This window comes from Aythya marila (genome assembly GCF_965140915.1).
Source record: "Aythya marila genome assembly, chromosome: 9".
NCBI classification, from domain to species: Eukaryota; Metazoa; Chordata; class Aves; order Anseriformes; family Anatidae; genus Aythya; species Aythya marila.
Genome location: NC_139050.1, coordinates 25448110 through 25464153, shown reverse-complemented (window position 1 = coordinate 25464153; position 16044 = coordinate 25448110). Strand labels below are relative to the sequence as shown.

General features: G+C 43.3%; 1 long non-coding RNA gene across 1 annotated transcript in view; it reads right to left on the bottom strand.

Annotated features, from left to right (window-relative positions):
• LOC309881619 overlaps positions 1-4030 on the bottom strand; it is a 51607-nt gene extending 47577 nt beyond the window's left edge. The window contains exon 1 of the long non-coding RNA XR_014318163.1: positions 3923-4030. This is a non-coding gene — a long non-coding RNA (uncharacterized lncRNA). The remainder of the gene's footprint in view (positions 1-3922) is intronic.
• Between the last annotated feature and the right edge of the window lie 12014 nt (positions 4031-16044).

Below are 16044 nucleotides of genomic sequence, written 5' to 3'. Positions count from 1 at the left end.
CCACCCCACCTTCCTTCCTCTATACAGCTGTGGCAGCCACAGGCCTTCAGGAATGAGTGCGGCTGCTGGCGCCTTGTTCCCCCATTGGAATAGGTGGGGAAATAATTGAAGGCTCGGCTCTACTCCTGGCTAAAGCAGCTGAATGAGAACAGTGCGGATAGCTATGAGTACCAAAACAAGCCCTGGCAGGAAACAACTACACTGCAGGACCAGGGGAAAACAAGAGTGATTGTGCCTCTGCAGTACAGCCCTCACCCTCAGCGCCTGCTGGCACCAGTCCTGGGGCTCGGCACATCATCCAGCACCTCCCATCAGTCCAGTCTTCTCCAGTTCTTACCCTAAAGTCACCTGGCACAGCAGCCAAGTGCAGCAAAACCACACAGCAGCATTTAACAGGAAAATAAAATGCACCGGGCATGTATTAGAAGCCAAACTCTACCTAGGGACAGTTATTTCCTCACACATGCAGAAGTGAAATGCAGGTCTTCATAAGAGAAACGTAGCACTAATAATTTAGATGCAAGCTGTCTGACATTAAGCAAGCAGTGACAACCAGAATATAACTTTCATCACAGCTTGCAAACTAATTAGTGCCAGTGAGGTTCTTCCTTCATAGAATGTTAATGTCAGGGAAGTATTTATAGATATGGCATGGAAACCATCACCCAAAGGCTTCAAAAACAACAAGGAACTTATAGGATTGTTGCCAGCTTCTGCAGAAGCTTACAGTTAGTCTCTCTGGTTATAAATATGTCTTTGGACTGTTTTGGTTAACATAACCTCCCACTGCGGCAGCCTGATGAAACTTCAGCTAATCCATGCAATGCAAATGCTGATATCGGTCAGCTTGTTACCAACGCATTAACGAACCAGGTACACACAACCTGTAACCATCACTAAATAATTCAGCCAAGGAGCACAGATGCAGTGATTCCCCATCAAGCAGCTTCGCTTCCTCTGCCCAGGGAAGCTTGCTGAAGCTGCATGCTGAAGCCAAGGGCAACCTGCTGCCAAGAGCCACTGAAGTCATGAAAAGGGGGGAGGGTTGGAAAAGGCCATCAGCTCTGCTTACAGGGAACTGGAGCTCAGGTGATGCCAAACAGCTCTTCAGATGTCAATGGCATTATACTGGTAACCAAAGTCCTGCCCAGTGTCGTAACAACACATCCCATGTACTGGTGTGGCGATGAAGACACTGGAGCTATTGCCACACAACAACAGCACTACCTTAACTTTGATAGAAATCCAAAGTGTATGTTTTCTTGAGAAATAATAATAGTGGTGTGTTTTTTTTTTTTTTTTTTTTCTCTTAAGTGGAAGGGGATGCTTGTGATTTATGGGAAGAAAAAAAAAAACCTGCAGAACTTATTTCCCAATCCACCCCTGCTAGTGTGGGAAGTTTCAGCAGTCCATTGTACGGTTTCGTAATGAAAAGGCGCATGAGTGGGTTGTACTGCAGACAGATGCAAAAGGCCACTTTGCATAGTGGTCAGCATGCTTTAAGCAGTGTGTAGGGTGCATATTTTCTCAGAATAATCCTCTTTTTATTAGTCTACACTAGTGGCAGGAGCTTCCTTTCCACTGAACAGCAGACAGCTCAACAATATACGAGCCACCCTAGAAACATCTTTGTTTTGCCCTACCCTTGCCCTTTGAGCAGTGATTTCAATTCACCATCTTATGCCTTAGTCTGTAGGGCAAAAAAAATAAAATAATAAAAATAACTAATGATAAAAGCAAACATAGATACTGGGAACTACCTAACGATCTGAAGAGAGTATGTATTTATTTGTCTTTTCCAAATGAGATCCTTCTGCTCTCAAACATCACATAAAGCTAAAACTATTTATGTTTTAGATCTGTACTTTTTAATTTGAAACATTTAATGTCAGATGTTGTTAGACACCTGAAAAAGCTGCTTGGGACATCTGGATCTTTCAGAACCGTGTATGTTCATCAGTGCCTGGTACATAAACGTGTTCATTCTGCTCCAGATTTGGGAAGAGGTGCGGTTTGCACGTCCCTGTCCTGGCGGTGGCTGTGGCCAGGCAGCTGGGGCCAGGCGAGTGGCACAGTGCAGCTGTGCAGGCTGGAGCTGGGATCAAAGCCATGAGGCAGCTGCAGGAGAGCTGCTGTCGGCTCTGTCACACCGCTGGCATGGTGCAAACCATACACAGCTGACAAGCTGTCTAAGAGCCTCGCTCCTTGCTTTGTCCGCTCACAAAGGGAAGAACAAGCTCACGAGAAAAGAGATTGGGACTTGGTGTAATGGCTGTCACCTAACTTCTCAGCACAAGGTTTTCTGGGCAAAAGCACCATAAAATTGACCTACTTGTGCACCGACTTCTCTGTGTCTTCAAGGGGCCTCCCAGTTGTTTGGACTGTCAGAGCTAGTAGCAAGACTGGACAGTCTCAGTCTTAGAAAATGAGGCATTGGTCCCTAAAATGAGATAATGTATGCTCAGACTAGCCTCTTAGACAGCTTAGAGCGGGTGGTGTCATACAGAAGCAGCTGCCGCAGAGGTTTGGACTCTGCAGCTCTCCAGGAGACTGCAGGGTTTATCCCCTCGGGGCAGCTGAGGAAGACTGCCTGGGAAATGAGCTGATGTCAAAGGGGCAAGGTAGCTTGGTGTTACAATTCCCAAAACTAAATGTCACACGTCAGTGCTTCAGCTAATAGCTGCTGGAGTTGCAAAGGAATTTTCATGGTTGCACCAATGCCAAATACGTTTATTTTTCCCCCACTTCCCTAAAGGATAACAGACAGTGACCACAGATGGAGACAGGATGTCTGATTAACGTGCCTTCCTCCTCTTCTCAGAATTAATTCAGAGCGCCTGAGCAAGAGTCACAGGAGTTTCTTACCCAACCTCATCAAGGGGTCATTAAGGTTTTTTCCACATTTCCTTAAATGTACATCTTGTTAGAATCACGACAGAACAGAAAGAACAGAAATATTTTAGTATAGAAATCTTTGGGCTCAAAATTGAGCTGTGAAAATGTAGTAGTTCAGATTATCTGATCACTTCTGATTTTAAACAAACAGGTCACTGGACAGTCTCAAGGCACATTACGTAGCAGGTAAATATAATTAACTCCAATTATAATCAAAAAAAGGCAACCCCCTTGCACAATATAAACAGGATGCCATTCTGAATCTGACCTACAATTCTAGGCACACTATGCTGTAGAACAGACCTCCCAACCTTAAAACACGCCTGATGTTTTCTTTTTGAAGGACGTGCACGCTTCTGTTTCATTACGATAGATTCCACAAAATTTTCCCCATAATAAGACTAAAAATACATCCCCAGGCCTCACAAGTTAACTCCTGCATGATTCTGAACAGTTTGAGGTTCCTTAGCTAGTAGCAGCTATTCTAAGTTTGATATTCATTGATGTCTTACGTAAAGCCAACTTTCTATGGAAAGGCATTGAGTATTGCACCAAGGCCGATTTGGACAACGCTATCATACCTTCAAATGACTGCACTACAAGTTGGTATGTCATGCGATGCCTCCTAGCATTTGCATGGTACAGCCTCCCTCACCTAAAGACCTGCGACCCTCCCAGCAACTGCCCTAGTTTGATAGGTGAGAGTCTGAACTGCCTTGGTACTGCACAGAAGTGTGCCGACACCAAAACACAAAACCTGGGAAATTCAGAAAATCAGCCCACCTTGGGATCAAACTAAAGAAAAGGTCCTCTCATGCCTCTTCCTCCTCTTAGTGATGCAGGAAACATCTACGAGGCTTTAAAAACATGACAAAAATAAAGCACGAAATGTATGACTGAAGGCTTCAGTCCTTTCTGCTAGTCCACAGTGAGGTGGAGATCATTAAAGTGCGACACGTTCACGTGAACTTTAGAGCAATAAGACTGACCATGGAGCCCAGCAGCACGGCTGGCTTTTGTCACATACCTCATGTGCATGGTCTGCAGCTCACCTCTCTTCTGTGCTACAGACTTCTCCCAACACTGCAACCAATGTTAAAATGATGGTTTTCCTCATGTTGAAAGCAGCACTCGCCTGCTGCTACCACCAGGCAGTTCTGCTGCTTCTCTGCAAACAGCCTGCGGACTGCCTGGGAGTACTTACAGCTGTGGCGAGTTGTGCACCTGATGTCAGATAGTCACCCTCAGGCACCAGGGCAGCACCACCTGTCCTCCTGCTGCAGGCCTGAAGGATGTTTGTCCACCTGTTTTCAAAGGCCTCCAGTAATCAATAACATTGATTATTATGCTTAAAAACTTCTTCCAGCACGTCTGTGTCTTTACCATATAGACAGACTGTATCTCACCTGCTGGTTCTCCACTAATTCCTGCTGTGTGTCACCAAGAAAAGGTTATTCCCTTCATTTTTTATTAAGGTTTTGAAGAATAATATTTTCTTAAGTTTTCTCTGTTTTAGGCTGAACCACTTCAGTGTGTTTATTTTGTCCCTGGTTACATGTTATAAATCCCAGTTCCCTGTTGCTGCCCTCCTCTGAATCCCTGTATTTGTCCTTTAAAACAGTTCCTGAAAGGTGTTGAAATTTAATTTTCACCTATTGCATTGCATTTTTTCCAGAGCAGTTACTTAGTTTCATTCTAACACCGTTCCCCTATATCCCGTTTGCTGCCAGCAGAGGGGAGCTGCAGGCACGCCACAAGCCAGGCCTGGCATGCCAAGCAATGACCTCAATCCAGCCTCATGGCATTTAATTCAACAAGAACTGGATTGGATTCCAATGCAAAAAATACAAGATAGGGCCCTGAATATCATTTATACAGAAAAGACGAGCAGTTAATTTGGATTAACTTCCAGGCAGGTATCTGACCTACCACTGGACTCCAAAAACCACTCACTCCATTACAAAGCATTTGAAAATCAGGAAATTGGTTTAATGATTCTTCCTACCAAGCATTTCACACCTTTGTTGCAGATAAAAAGTATACACCATATCTAGAGTTGATATTAAAAATAATTCATTTTATAGATATTTTTGTCATTCGGCATTCCAATTTACTTTCAGGTTCTTCCAGTCAACTTCATTGGAAATTATTCTGTCCTGTAAGACAAAGAAAACTACATTTTAAAGATGGCAATGCACACCAAAGCAAGCAGGGGTGGATATGATAAAGGTCACTTACTTCTGTCAGGAGAAGACGATGTAAACCATCAGGGCACAACCCACGATCCAGCCAACTGCAAGGAGAATAGGGACAACGAGACGGGAAAGTGGGACTGGGGCTGAAAGACAAAAGAGGATCTTTTTCAGAAAGGTCACATTACAAAACCGTAATTATCTCAGAGCAAAAAAGATACCTGTGAGCTTGGGCCACATCTATGACTGCTATTTTTGGCACGGAGTCACCCTGTCTTGGCACACATACTACATATACATAGCAAAGCCCCAAGAAATTTCCACTCTCTGGGCTCTGCAATCAGATAGGCCAGAGGCTTAGCGCTTCCAAAAGTACCAGAGTGCAGAGAGGAGACAGAAACGTGCTTCTGTCCTTGGGCTCCACAGGTCATCGGGAGAACATCTGGGCTGGACTGCACTGATGGCAGCTCCCCCGGCAGATTCAGGCTCAATACCCTGACAGCACCTTCCAGAAGCAAGTCTCATGAGGTTGGCAACAGTAAATTAAACACGCAGTGATTAGTTAATACTGTACCTGATTAATTTAAGATTGGTGTGCCTGGGGCCACAAAGAGGGGATGCCTCCAAGGGATGTTTGCCAGGCACTGTGCCTCAGGAGCTCACAGCTCATCTCGGTGCCTTTTGTGCATGGTGTCTGACTTAGCCCTCTCCTCTCCTCTTACTACAGTGATACGTGGTAGTTACGGTTCATGCAATTATCCGCTGAAAGGGTTTTACCCACATTAAAGGAAGAAAATAACACAAGTTTCCAATGTGATTGTCCCACCTGCGTGCCTGAGTTGGGCCGGACACAAAGACATGATGTCCTGCCTGTCCTGTCCGGCAGTACCAGAGCAAGCTAATAAATAACGGAGACACAGAGGCAAGTGCTGGTGGTGGTTCTGCAAGAAGCGTGCAGAAAGCAGGAAGAGGCCTTTAAATAAACAGGTGTCTGTACAGCATCAGAAGTTCACAGGCCCTTCCATCAGTTTGCTGCAACCAGCAGAAGGTTGCGAGAAAGCAGCACATCAGCCTTTGAGGTTGTATTAGTTACCAGCATACTGCAGCACGTTAACGTACACCTTTCTGCAGCTAGAGTTCCAGGTGTTTTAAGGGATTGACAAATTATCTAAAACTATTCACAACACCTTGCATAGTTTAGACATGCCATGATAGTTTAGTTTCGACATGCCATGATACTCCGTGGTGTATCTACAGAAAGGAAAGAGAGCACATAGATAATCTGCATGTGCTGCCATTGAAATATAAAGCCCATAAGCAACCACGCAGCACAAGAATAAAACTCTGCTCTGAAATCAGGTGTCCTGCCATGGGGGAATCCCTTACCCATTTTCTTTAAAGACTGTTTGACCCTTTGTAAGGGAAAGCTAGTTCTGCTGGGAATCATTTCTCTTTCCTTGCCACTTTTTCTAAAGGTCCTATTACCACTAAAGGGCTGAATCCTACTGGAGTATGTGGAAGTATTTTGACAGAGCTCTGCTCGCTTGCCAAGGTGTCTGCTGAACATGGTGTTGTGTTATATGAGATGTGGTTTCAATGCAGGAAGGTGAGAGGAGCAAGCAGTCGCTGACGGGCCAGCAGGAATGCTGCGCCCAGCATTGGTCAGGAGGCAGCGAGCAGCTGGCTCTGAGGGATAGGGTTTCACGGGAGCCATTGGGAGTACTTGTGTTTCATGGTTTAAGAACAGAAATGAGCGTGAGATGATTTGCTGTGGTCTCCTGCACGTCACGGGACAGATACCCTGAGCTAGAGTAAGGTGACTGCGAGGAAGACTGCATGTTATGCCACGAGTGGGAGAGGCTGCAGCATGACATACGGACATGGCACGGGGATGTCCCAGCAGGTAACCCATTTGCTGGACCTCAGAAGAAGGTGACAAACTCCAAGGTTCCAATATTTGGTCCACGGGAAAATTATCCCAAGCGTAAATCTGACAATCAGGTACCACCCTCGCCACGGAGCAGGGCTGCACACACCGGCAGCCAGAAGGAGCCTCAGCACAGCCCGGTTCTCAGGCTGAGGTGGTGATGAGGTGTGGAGGGACAGCAGCAGAGCAGGACACTCCTAAGGAGCTGTGCTTTGGAAAGAAATAAATTACCCTTTTACTGAAACCTGCAGGTAACCAGCCAACATCCTAAAATGGGAGGTGTCATTACAATTACTATTCTTATGGCTGCAAATGGGAGCAGAACAGTGAGGGAAATATGAGTCGCTGAGCAGCAGCCATGAGCATTGCCTCCAAACAGACCAAGGAAACCAAGCCCAGCCTCAAGCCAGAGCCTGCTGAAGTCAAAAAGAAAAATTCTGGGTGGCAGCAAGGATGGATAAAATAATCTCGCTGTGACCGCTGTACCTAAATTGGTGTTCTAACTAAGAATTACTTTCTTCTTCCCCCATTACAGTAATTTTTCTCTAATTCAGATATGAATTTATCTCAGAATACACAGAGAGGAGCTGGTCAGAGTAGCAAACACAGCACTTTTGCTCTGCTACAGGAGAGCTCCTCAGTCAAACAGACTGAGCACCGCTCCTGGAGCTGTCCACCACGGTATACCCAAGGAGCAGTGACACCGAGGAATCCTCAACCACACGACACAGCAGCAGAGATTTCCAAGCTAGGTACTCCCTAAATATACTGAGAAAATTCATCTAGTATCTATATTCTTTTTTTTTTTTTTCTTTCTTTCTTTTTTTTTTTTTTTAAAGACATTTTATCCAGAACTATAAATTTGCTTGGTTTTACTGCCTGTACTTGGTCAACCAACTGCCATGAGCACATCAATGCCTGTGGTCTCACTGGGCTGCCTTCATCCCTGAAATGCCTGAGCCCAACAGTACTGACAAGGATGGGTAAAAGAATTACCGCGACACACTTGCAAAAAATTCCCACTTGATTTAAACACGTACAGGCCTGGCAGGTGAAGAGGTGAAGTTTTCCCCTGTTCAAGCTTGTCAAGCTCGAACCCACAGACTTATGCTCCCTGCTCCAAAATGCCTCAGGATTTTGCTGAAGTTTTCTTTGTTTCATCTCAGGAAGCGACACATGGCCAGACTACTGCCCCCTCACTGTGATGGCAGCTTGAGCTCCACGCTAGGCAGCAGAAACTTGGGAGGGAAGGTGTGAGCAACCCCTCAACTAAAAATTCCCTTTACGAGGAAGAGTGCTGCCTGAATAGCTGTGTGCACAGCTGACACCACATTTAAGCTTATAGTTCTTTTACCATCCAAACCTCTCACAGTGAAACAAATAGAAAGCAACAGTGACTACAAAATGCATTTTTATAAAATGCCTTTTCTCATCTTCAGTGGATTTGTGCTTATAGCAAATAATACATTATTAAAACTTCACTCTGCTCGGTCACTTGGGCTTTGTGGGGTTAAAATCTAAACTAATGTGAGTTCACCTAGCATTACACTCAGATTTCAGCTACACAGTACATTTAAATTACTGGCAAACATAACTCCTTTTGCATGGTTTGGTTTAATTATGTTCAACAACTTAAAATCACTACTACAGAGGACTAAAGATGACAAAACTGGTAGAATTCAAAGATACAGGAGGAACCCAGGCTACTTTAAATTCACTGCTGCTAATGCAATTAGCTTTTAAACTCTTCCACTTTCTTACTAGAAAGTAACATATGGTATATCAAACAAGACTTACAACCTTACAAATAACTGAGTATTTCCACTTTACATTGCTCAGAGTTATGATTTTTAAGAATATATTGTTACATTAATCACATTAACATTTAATTGTGCATCTTACCTGGTTCTGCCATTCCTCCCTCTGCTGGTTTTATTGACAAGATTTAAGGTTTGCCTCTGCAGTTGTTCTTGTGAGCCTTGGGATGCTTTAAATAGAGCAATATTTGGAACGTGCTGCAGCTGCCTTGCTTGCTGATGCCAGTTTTTGGCTATATGCATTCAATTGTTTAAAAAGACAGGAGTTCAAGGTATTCAAGCTTACCTCTTCCTATTCCTGCAATTGCACATCTGTTTTAAAAGAAAGGTGAGCAAAGAGGGGTCGTTATTTGGTGAAGAAGAAAAACGAGGGTGAGGACAGATTTATGGTCTCTTAACAACATGGTAAGTTTGTGTAATATTTATGTGCATCCACATACTTTGAACATGACAGGGATCCAGTTCATTTTTAATCTCCCATGTCTCCTCTCTTCCCCCTCCTATCAAAAACCAAAACCAAATCCTAGTTGATAATACTTGTAAATGCAGTTCTCTTAATGACGTTAGTTATTTACTAAGCATCACCAGTATCTCGTACTTCACAAAGCACACATGCACTTTTAGTGTCTTGCCTATGAAAGGTTACAATGTACAGCCACAGCTTTTCATTATTGCTATGAGTAGTAGCCAACAAAATTCAAGGAAGGCACATTCCTAAAACAATCTGAGAAGGAGGTTAATCAAAAACAATTATAAACTGCAGTCTCTAATTCAGAAGGAAAAAAAAAAAAAAAAAAAAGAAATGAGTGCCAGATCTCTGCCAAAAGGACAAACTGAACATTAGCTTGTATCCATACAAGGAATGCTCCATATAAAGATCCCTTGGAGTGATCCTGGCCATGGTCTTTGACCAATAAGCATAAGAAATTCACTTAAAGCTTACCAGGAAAATGAAATCCTGTACAGAACATTCAGAGGAACATGCAGGTTGCATCACACATCAGTGAGGAGCCCCCAAGCAAACACTTTTGTTCAGGCATGGGAGGCCATTTTATCTAACTTTGAGCGAGTTTATACATAATGCCACTTCAGAGGTATGCCTAGGTACTAAATGAAACTGGGATGTTTCCTGTGTGCTTTAGAAGTGGAAAAGAACACAAATCGTTGTTCAAAAGCCACCACATATTACAGGTGTTTTGAAGTGATCTCATCTGGATGTTTGCAGAGTTCAGTGGGACTGATCATGTTCTCCCAGGAGATGAGACAGGGCTCAGAAACACATAATACAGATCTTCTAAAAGACATTCCCGTCTCATGTGTTTGTTGATTAAAGATTAAGTACTTTACAGAAAAAAAATATATATATATATATTAAATTTCAGTTACCACCTTGCTTCAGGATCGGCTCTTCTTTCAGTGGCTGTGGAGATCACACCTTCCTTAGAGCTACTGTATCGGGCTGCCTGCAAAAAGGGAATTAAACCAAAGTTAGAGTCTAGAGACCAAGGTGGACAAAATACGGCTCTTTAAGCTGTCACAATTTAACGTGTTCTAAAGCAGATCAGAATCCAAGTAATTATTTTTTAAGGGACTAGAGCTATATTAGAAATATATAATAGTTATATTAGAAATGCAGTCCCAGTCCCTCCCAACGGGGTGGCTGATCCTGACAACAGGAGCTTCTTTCCAGAGATTGCTTCTCGCTTCCGTGCCCGCACCCACAGCCCCTTGGCCACAGAGGCAGAGCAGAAGGGTGCAGATGCACACCCAGTGCTACATCTACAAAACATCTGGGGGAGACAACTTCCAAAATACCCTTAGGAAAGGTAATTAAATATCTGGTTATTTTTTCATGGAAGATGTTTTTTTGTCCTAGATGCAAGAATGGAAACTGTGGGCCCCAGGCTACACATGACTTGTATCCATCTGCAAAATATTTTCATCTGGAATGAACAACAACAACAGCAAAATGGATGGCAATGGATTATTTTAAATACAACAATTATTTGTATTGCTGCGATCAGTGCCTTAGAGACCATGCTGACATACACAAAGTGGCTGAGCAACGTTCAACTCTGGCAAAACTTTACTGAAGACAGTTGTTTTATATCAATGATGAGCTTAGCTTTGTATAGATTGGTTTTGTTGCTTACTATAAACAGTTCCCATGTTTTGGTCTTCTGAGTTTGGCAGGAGTTCTAAGAAGATTACAGAAAAATAAGTGAAGCCAAGTCACCTGAGAATTTTGCATGGATTTCTGCAATCAATACCTTGACCAACCCACTCCTCAGTCAGTTTGTGCCCACTGGCTCTTAGGTTCTTGTGTTTCTGTTTGCATGATGAGACACTGCCTGCTGAAACTTACCAAAAGACTTCCACTGGTTTCTAGAGATCGGTTTGAGCAAATATTGTATTGACATAACAACTAAAATGGCAAGTTCTCTGAGTACTGATGTTTTCAGGTACAGAATATGCCGAGTATGACTCCGCTGCTGGCTTTTGCCCTGCATTTTTCAGCAAGATGGTTCCCCTGAAAAGATGCTTTGCTCAAGCACAGCATAAGGAACTGATTTTGTCACTGTTGTCCAAAATGGGCATTCTCTTAAAATAAAACTTGGGGTTATATAACATTTTATTGTGCAATGCACAATACATAGATAGTATCATGTCATCTTGAGACACAGGATAAATAGCAAGCTTTGCACTCTTTGTTCAGCTTTGCTGAAGAACAATAGACTTTTGAGATAGAATCCGATTTGTTGTAAAAAGAAATATGAATCTGCTCCCCGTGTCATATGTTTATGAAAAACATAAAACACAAAACTCTGATGCAATAACTTCATTTGCTGCATAGCTTTTCCTGTAAGAATCCTATCTGGTTTGGGTTCTGCTATTTATATATATATACATCTGATCTAATGGAAATAATTTCTACCATGAACCATGTACTCCTAACAAGACGATCTGACCTTCACAGATTGGGATCTTTCCAGGCTTAGTCGCCCTAAGCAAGGACAGAGCGTCATTGCTGTTCAAAACGGGTTTGATAACTACTACCCTCATTTAGCTGCAAGCACAGTAAGTGTACTCTGCAAATCTAAAGCATGAGGCTAGGAATATAAAAGTTGAAACTTCAAAAAATGTAGTACAACAATATAGACATTATTTTAAACATCACATCTTCGGTTTGGAATAGAGGAATGAACTGCAGACATAACATAGATTCAGTCCAACAGCCAAAAAAGCAGGGCACCAGTTCCAAAATCTAAGAATCCAGGAGAGTACACAGTGTTTGAGAAAAAATGCAAGAGGATGATCCATGGCAAATAAGCAGCTACTTTTTTTTTACCAGCTGAAGAACAATACAGAAGAAAATCAATTTCCTCATTTTGATTTGTGTTTCAAATTACATTATAATTCGCATGTGTTTTTGCTCCCTCTGTGTTTGTGCTGGAATGCTAAAATACTCACTACTCATTGTTAGACTCAGATGGTTAACTCTGGTCAGCTGTGAGATCCCATTTTTTTTGCTGAGGTACTCAGCAGATTAGTCTCACTTAAAGCAGTATTTTGAGCAATCTTTTGACTTCGATGCCGTTAACTGCTCAAAGCTAGGAATGCACTTTAAATACTTTAAATGCCTTCAGTGCTTCAAGTGAACTAGGGCCAAAATTCAGAGGAGGAACCCAGTCGGCCAGTGGAGCTATAAGTTGTTCCGGAAGAGAAAGCCATTTTAAGGGGAAAAGCAGTACCTGATGTTTTAGAAAATATTAAGTTCTTGTCTTTGGATACATGTGGGCTTTGCCAAAAGGAAAAAATTAAAAAATAATAAAAAAAAAAAATCAAAAAGGGGAGAGGCTGCAGTTGGAGTCACTGGCTGCCAGGCTGTAATGAATGCAGTTGTTCACAAACTCATCTGCTTCCCAGCAGAGCTGCCCATGCCGCTGGCTGTGGGGAGCAGCCAGAGCCCTGGGCTGGCTGCTCAGCTGCTGTCCTTGTGCCAAAGCATCGGTGAGGGCTCTGAAGGCACAACGTCCCCAGCTGCGTGCCAGCCTGGCGCTACCAAGTGCCTTACTCTGCTGATCCCTATCTTCTGGCTATTCCTGCAGTGAGCCGACACCCTTTGAAGGGCTGACGGCAGCAGCATCTGAGTGATTTAACTGCTTCTGCCCCAAAACTGTTGGGGAAGGTCTCGGGAGCCACTGGTGCTGCTGGTGCCAGGCCATGCACCACCCGCAGCATGCAGAGGACCTGAGCGGTGGTCAGAGAAAGTGAGAGGGCACGGGGCAACAAGGGCCTGCAGCCGATCCAGAAGGAACAGTGAGAAGAATCAAGCCAACGTTAGCAGAAATGTATCTGTATGGCTCTTTAACCAGTAGACAGGGGCCACAAGGCCTACAGATGGAGTGCCACACCATGCAGCTGGCAGTTAGCTTTCCTTTAACAGTGGGCACAGTCCAAACGCCAGAGACAGCATCTCCCAAGCCAGCCGCCTTGTTTTCACAGAGCCCAGGGCAAACATCTCCCCTTCGGGCCCCCTCTCCCTGCCCTGGTGCTGCTCCCCACAACGTGTTAGGGAAAGACTGAGCTCCGAACAATCACACATCACCTCAGTAGGAGGCAAACCCTTCCCCTTTTGTACCACAGAGTATTGCTCCACAGCACAGCCCCCCCGAGGAATGCCAGGAATACAATAGAGAAAGCAAACAGAGGCTGCTTGGGAACAGCAGCACAGATGCATTAGCTTGTGTTACTTCTGGTGGATTCGGGTGATTTAGTGTCTGACGTTTGAGAAGCAACAGCCAGAACACCTCATTAAAATACTGGCCGCTTTGCAAAAAGAATTGGCAATATTTTTCCTTTAAACAACTAATACACTTAGAGTACACTCTGATCTTTGTAATTTTATCAGGCAGCTGGATATCAAGTATGGGAATGCCAAATTTAAGTTTTTGTAGCCTTCTAACACCTAAAAGTCTACATGCAGCATTCAGTAGGCTGGCAAAGAAACATAGTTTTGCAAATCCTATACAATTTGTATAAATACCTCTAGGGTCCACTGCTTTGTGTTAGAGTAGAGGGACACATCAACTCATCTTCACAAACAGAATGACCCAAGGAATAAATCTTTAAAACTTTGTAATATTGGCACTAGTTTTTTAAAAGTCTTTTTTCTTTTAAATTTTCCTTAAAAAATGGTTTACTACATATATCAAAGACTACATTTATATACCTTGACGTGTGTTATTACTTTGCCATATTCTCCTGTGACCTGCAGACTAGCATGAGAGAAAATCAGATCACTGCATTCACAACATAGATGTGATATGGGAGATCTGTCCAGTGAGAGACATTTTCTTCTTAGTCACACCCATCTCGACATTTGAAAACTTCCTTAAAATTGCTAGATTACTTCCACTCATATCTACAGCAACACAATAACAACAGAGCATTGACTTATTTGATAACTGAGTGACTGAGACCTGAAAAAATCCATTTTTAATAAATGGAAGCTTAATGCTTTAAGTATTTAATTCCACACACTACTTCCTATGGCTCAGGGTACACACCCGAGGCAGGACACTTCAGCTGAATGCTGAGATATCTGATGAAGAAAAGCTACAAGCATCATTGGAAGTACTCTAGCTTAGAGAAGCTGCAGTATCAGTGGAGACATTTACACGTGCAGTATCATTTCTGGATTAGCTCCCCACTGGTCTCTAAAAACAATGGCTGATAACGATTTTGGTTTGCCTTTGCATAGCTTCGCTTCAGTGGCTGCAGAACAATTGGTAAATACCTTTCTCACCAGCACCGGTTTGTGAAGAGACTGCTCTTTTGGGTAAACTGACGTTTTGTGCTCAGGGTAGGTTTTTACCTTTCCAGCTGTGAAACTCAAGTGGGGAGCAGAAGCTTCCCTCAGGTGGTGGATGGGGTGGGGAGGAGGCCAGGAGCCACAGGGGAGGCTCCGACACGAGGCGCTGCAGCAGCCCCATACCTGCAGCCCCATATCTCGTGCTCGTTTGTCTCAAGCGCTTGGGTTTCACCGTGATGCCTTGGCAGAGGCCAAGGAGGAGGAATCTGCTGAATATTCAGTGACATTCTTGGCCGTTCCCTTGTTCTAACTCCTTAAACAATAACTGAATTGCTCAGCCGTGATGCATATTCCAGCTCTTGGTTCAGCTCTGAATTTCCTACCAGACTGAAGATAGAGCATTCAGAAACAAATGCGGGCTTGTATGATTCCAGCTCATGTGCTAAGCAAAGTTGCACAAAGGCTGAAAACATTTTGATTTGATCTTATTGTGCCCTTTGAAAGAACACTGGATCATGCCAGCAAGGAATATAATGGAGAAAAAAAAAATAAAAAAAGCCAAAAGGAAAAGAATGTATTCGTTAATAGATTGTGAAAAGCTTGGTAAAAAGCTGCATTTATCTAATATTTAAATAATTAATTTCTTTATTTGGACATTTCAATTAACCATAAAACCTGGTTAAAGAAAGAGCAAGATTATTTCAATGTCCTCTTTTGAATAAAATGAAGGATTTCTTCAGAAGCTTTTATTCAATATTTTCCCGTGTATTAAAAAGCTTCAGCATAATCAAGTATAAGACAGACATGGCATTTGTGCCCTAAGGTCACACGCACCCTAAAGTGCTCCTCCTTTCCCAGCAGAAATCCATATCCTGCTCTTATCCCTACAGATGAGGATTCTCTTTTCCTACAAATGGGAAAAAAGCAAGCCTGAACAAGGGTAGCAGGTAGTGAATGGGGACAAAATCCGAGGCAATAAAAAAACAACTTCTGATAAAGCCAAAATACCCTAAGGTCAGCAGGGAGACAGTGAACTGTACCAGCTGCAAGGAAGCAGCACTTACATGAGTAGCTGAGAGCTCTGCACTGCCCAGTTGCCATTTCCGAGTGTGAGCTGAATCTGCGTGATATTGGGATGAGACTTGGCACTGTCCTCCTGTAGGCATGGGTTTAGCGTTCTGTAGCACGTTGTGGACAGCTAGCCAAAACACGTGTTCTCTCTTGCTTGACTTGTGTGCACATTTGTCTGGATTTTATACCCTTGTGGAAACAACCACCTCTTTTCATGGTCCATCTACCTGTGGGAGAACAGGAGACAGATCGTTGTTCCCTCCCTTCTCTGTAAATTACATTTTCCTGTCTAAGTGAATTCTCTCTGCAGGGGAAAATTTATGGTTT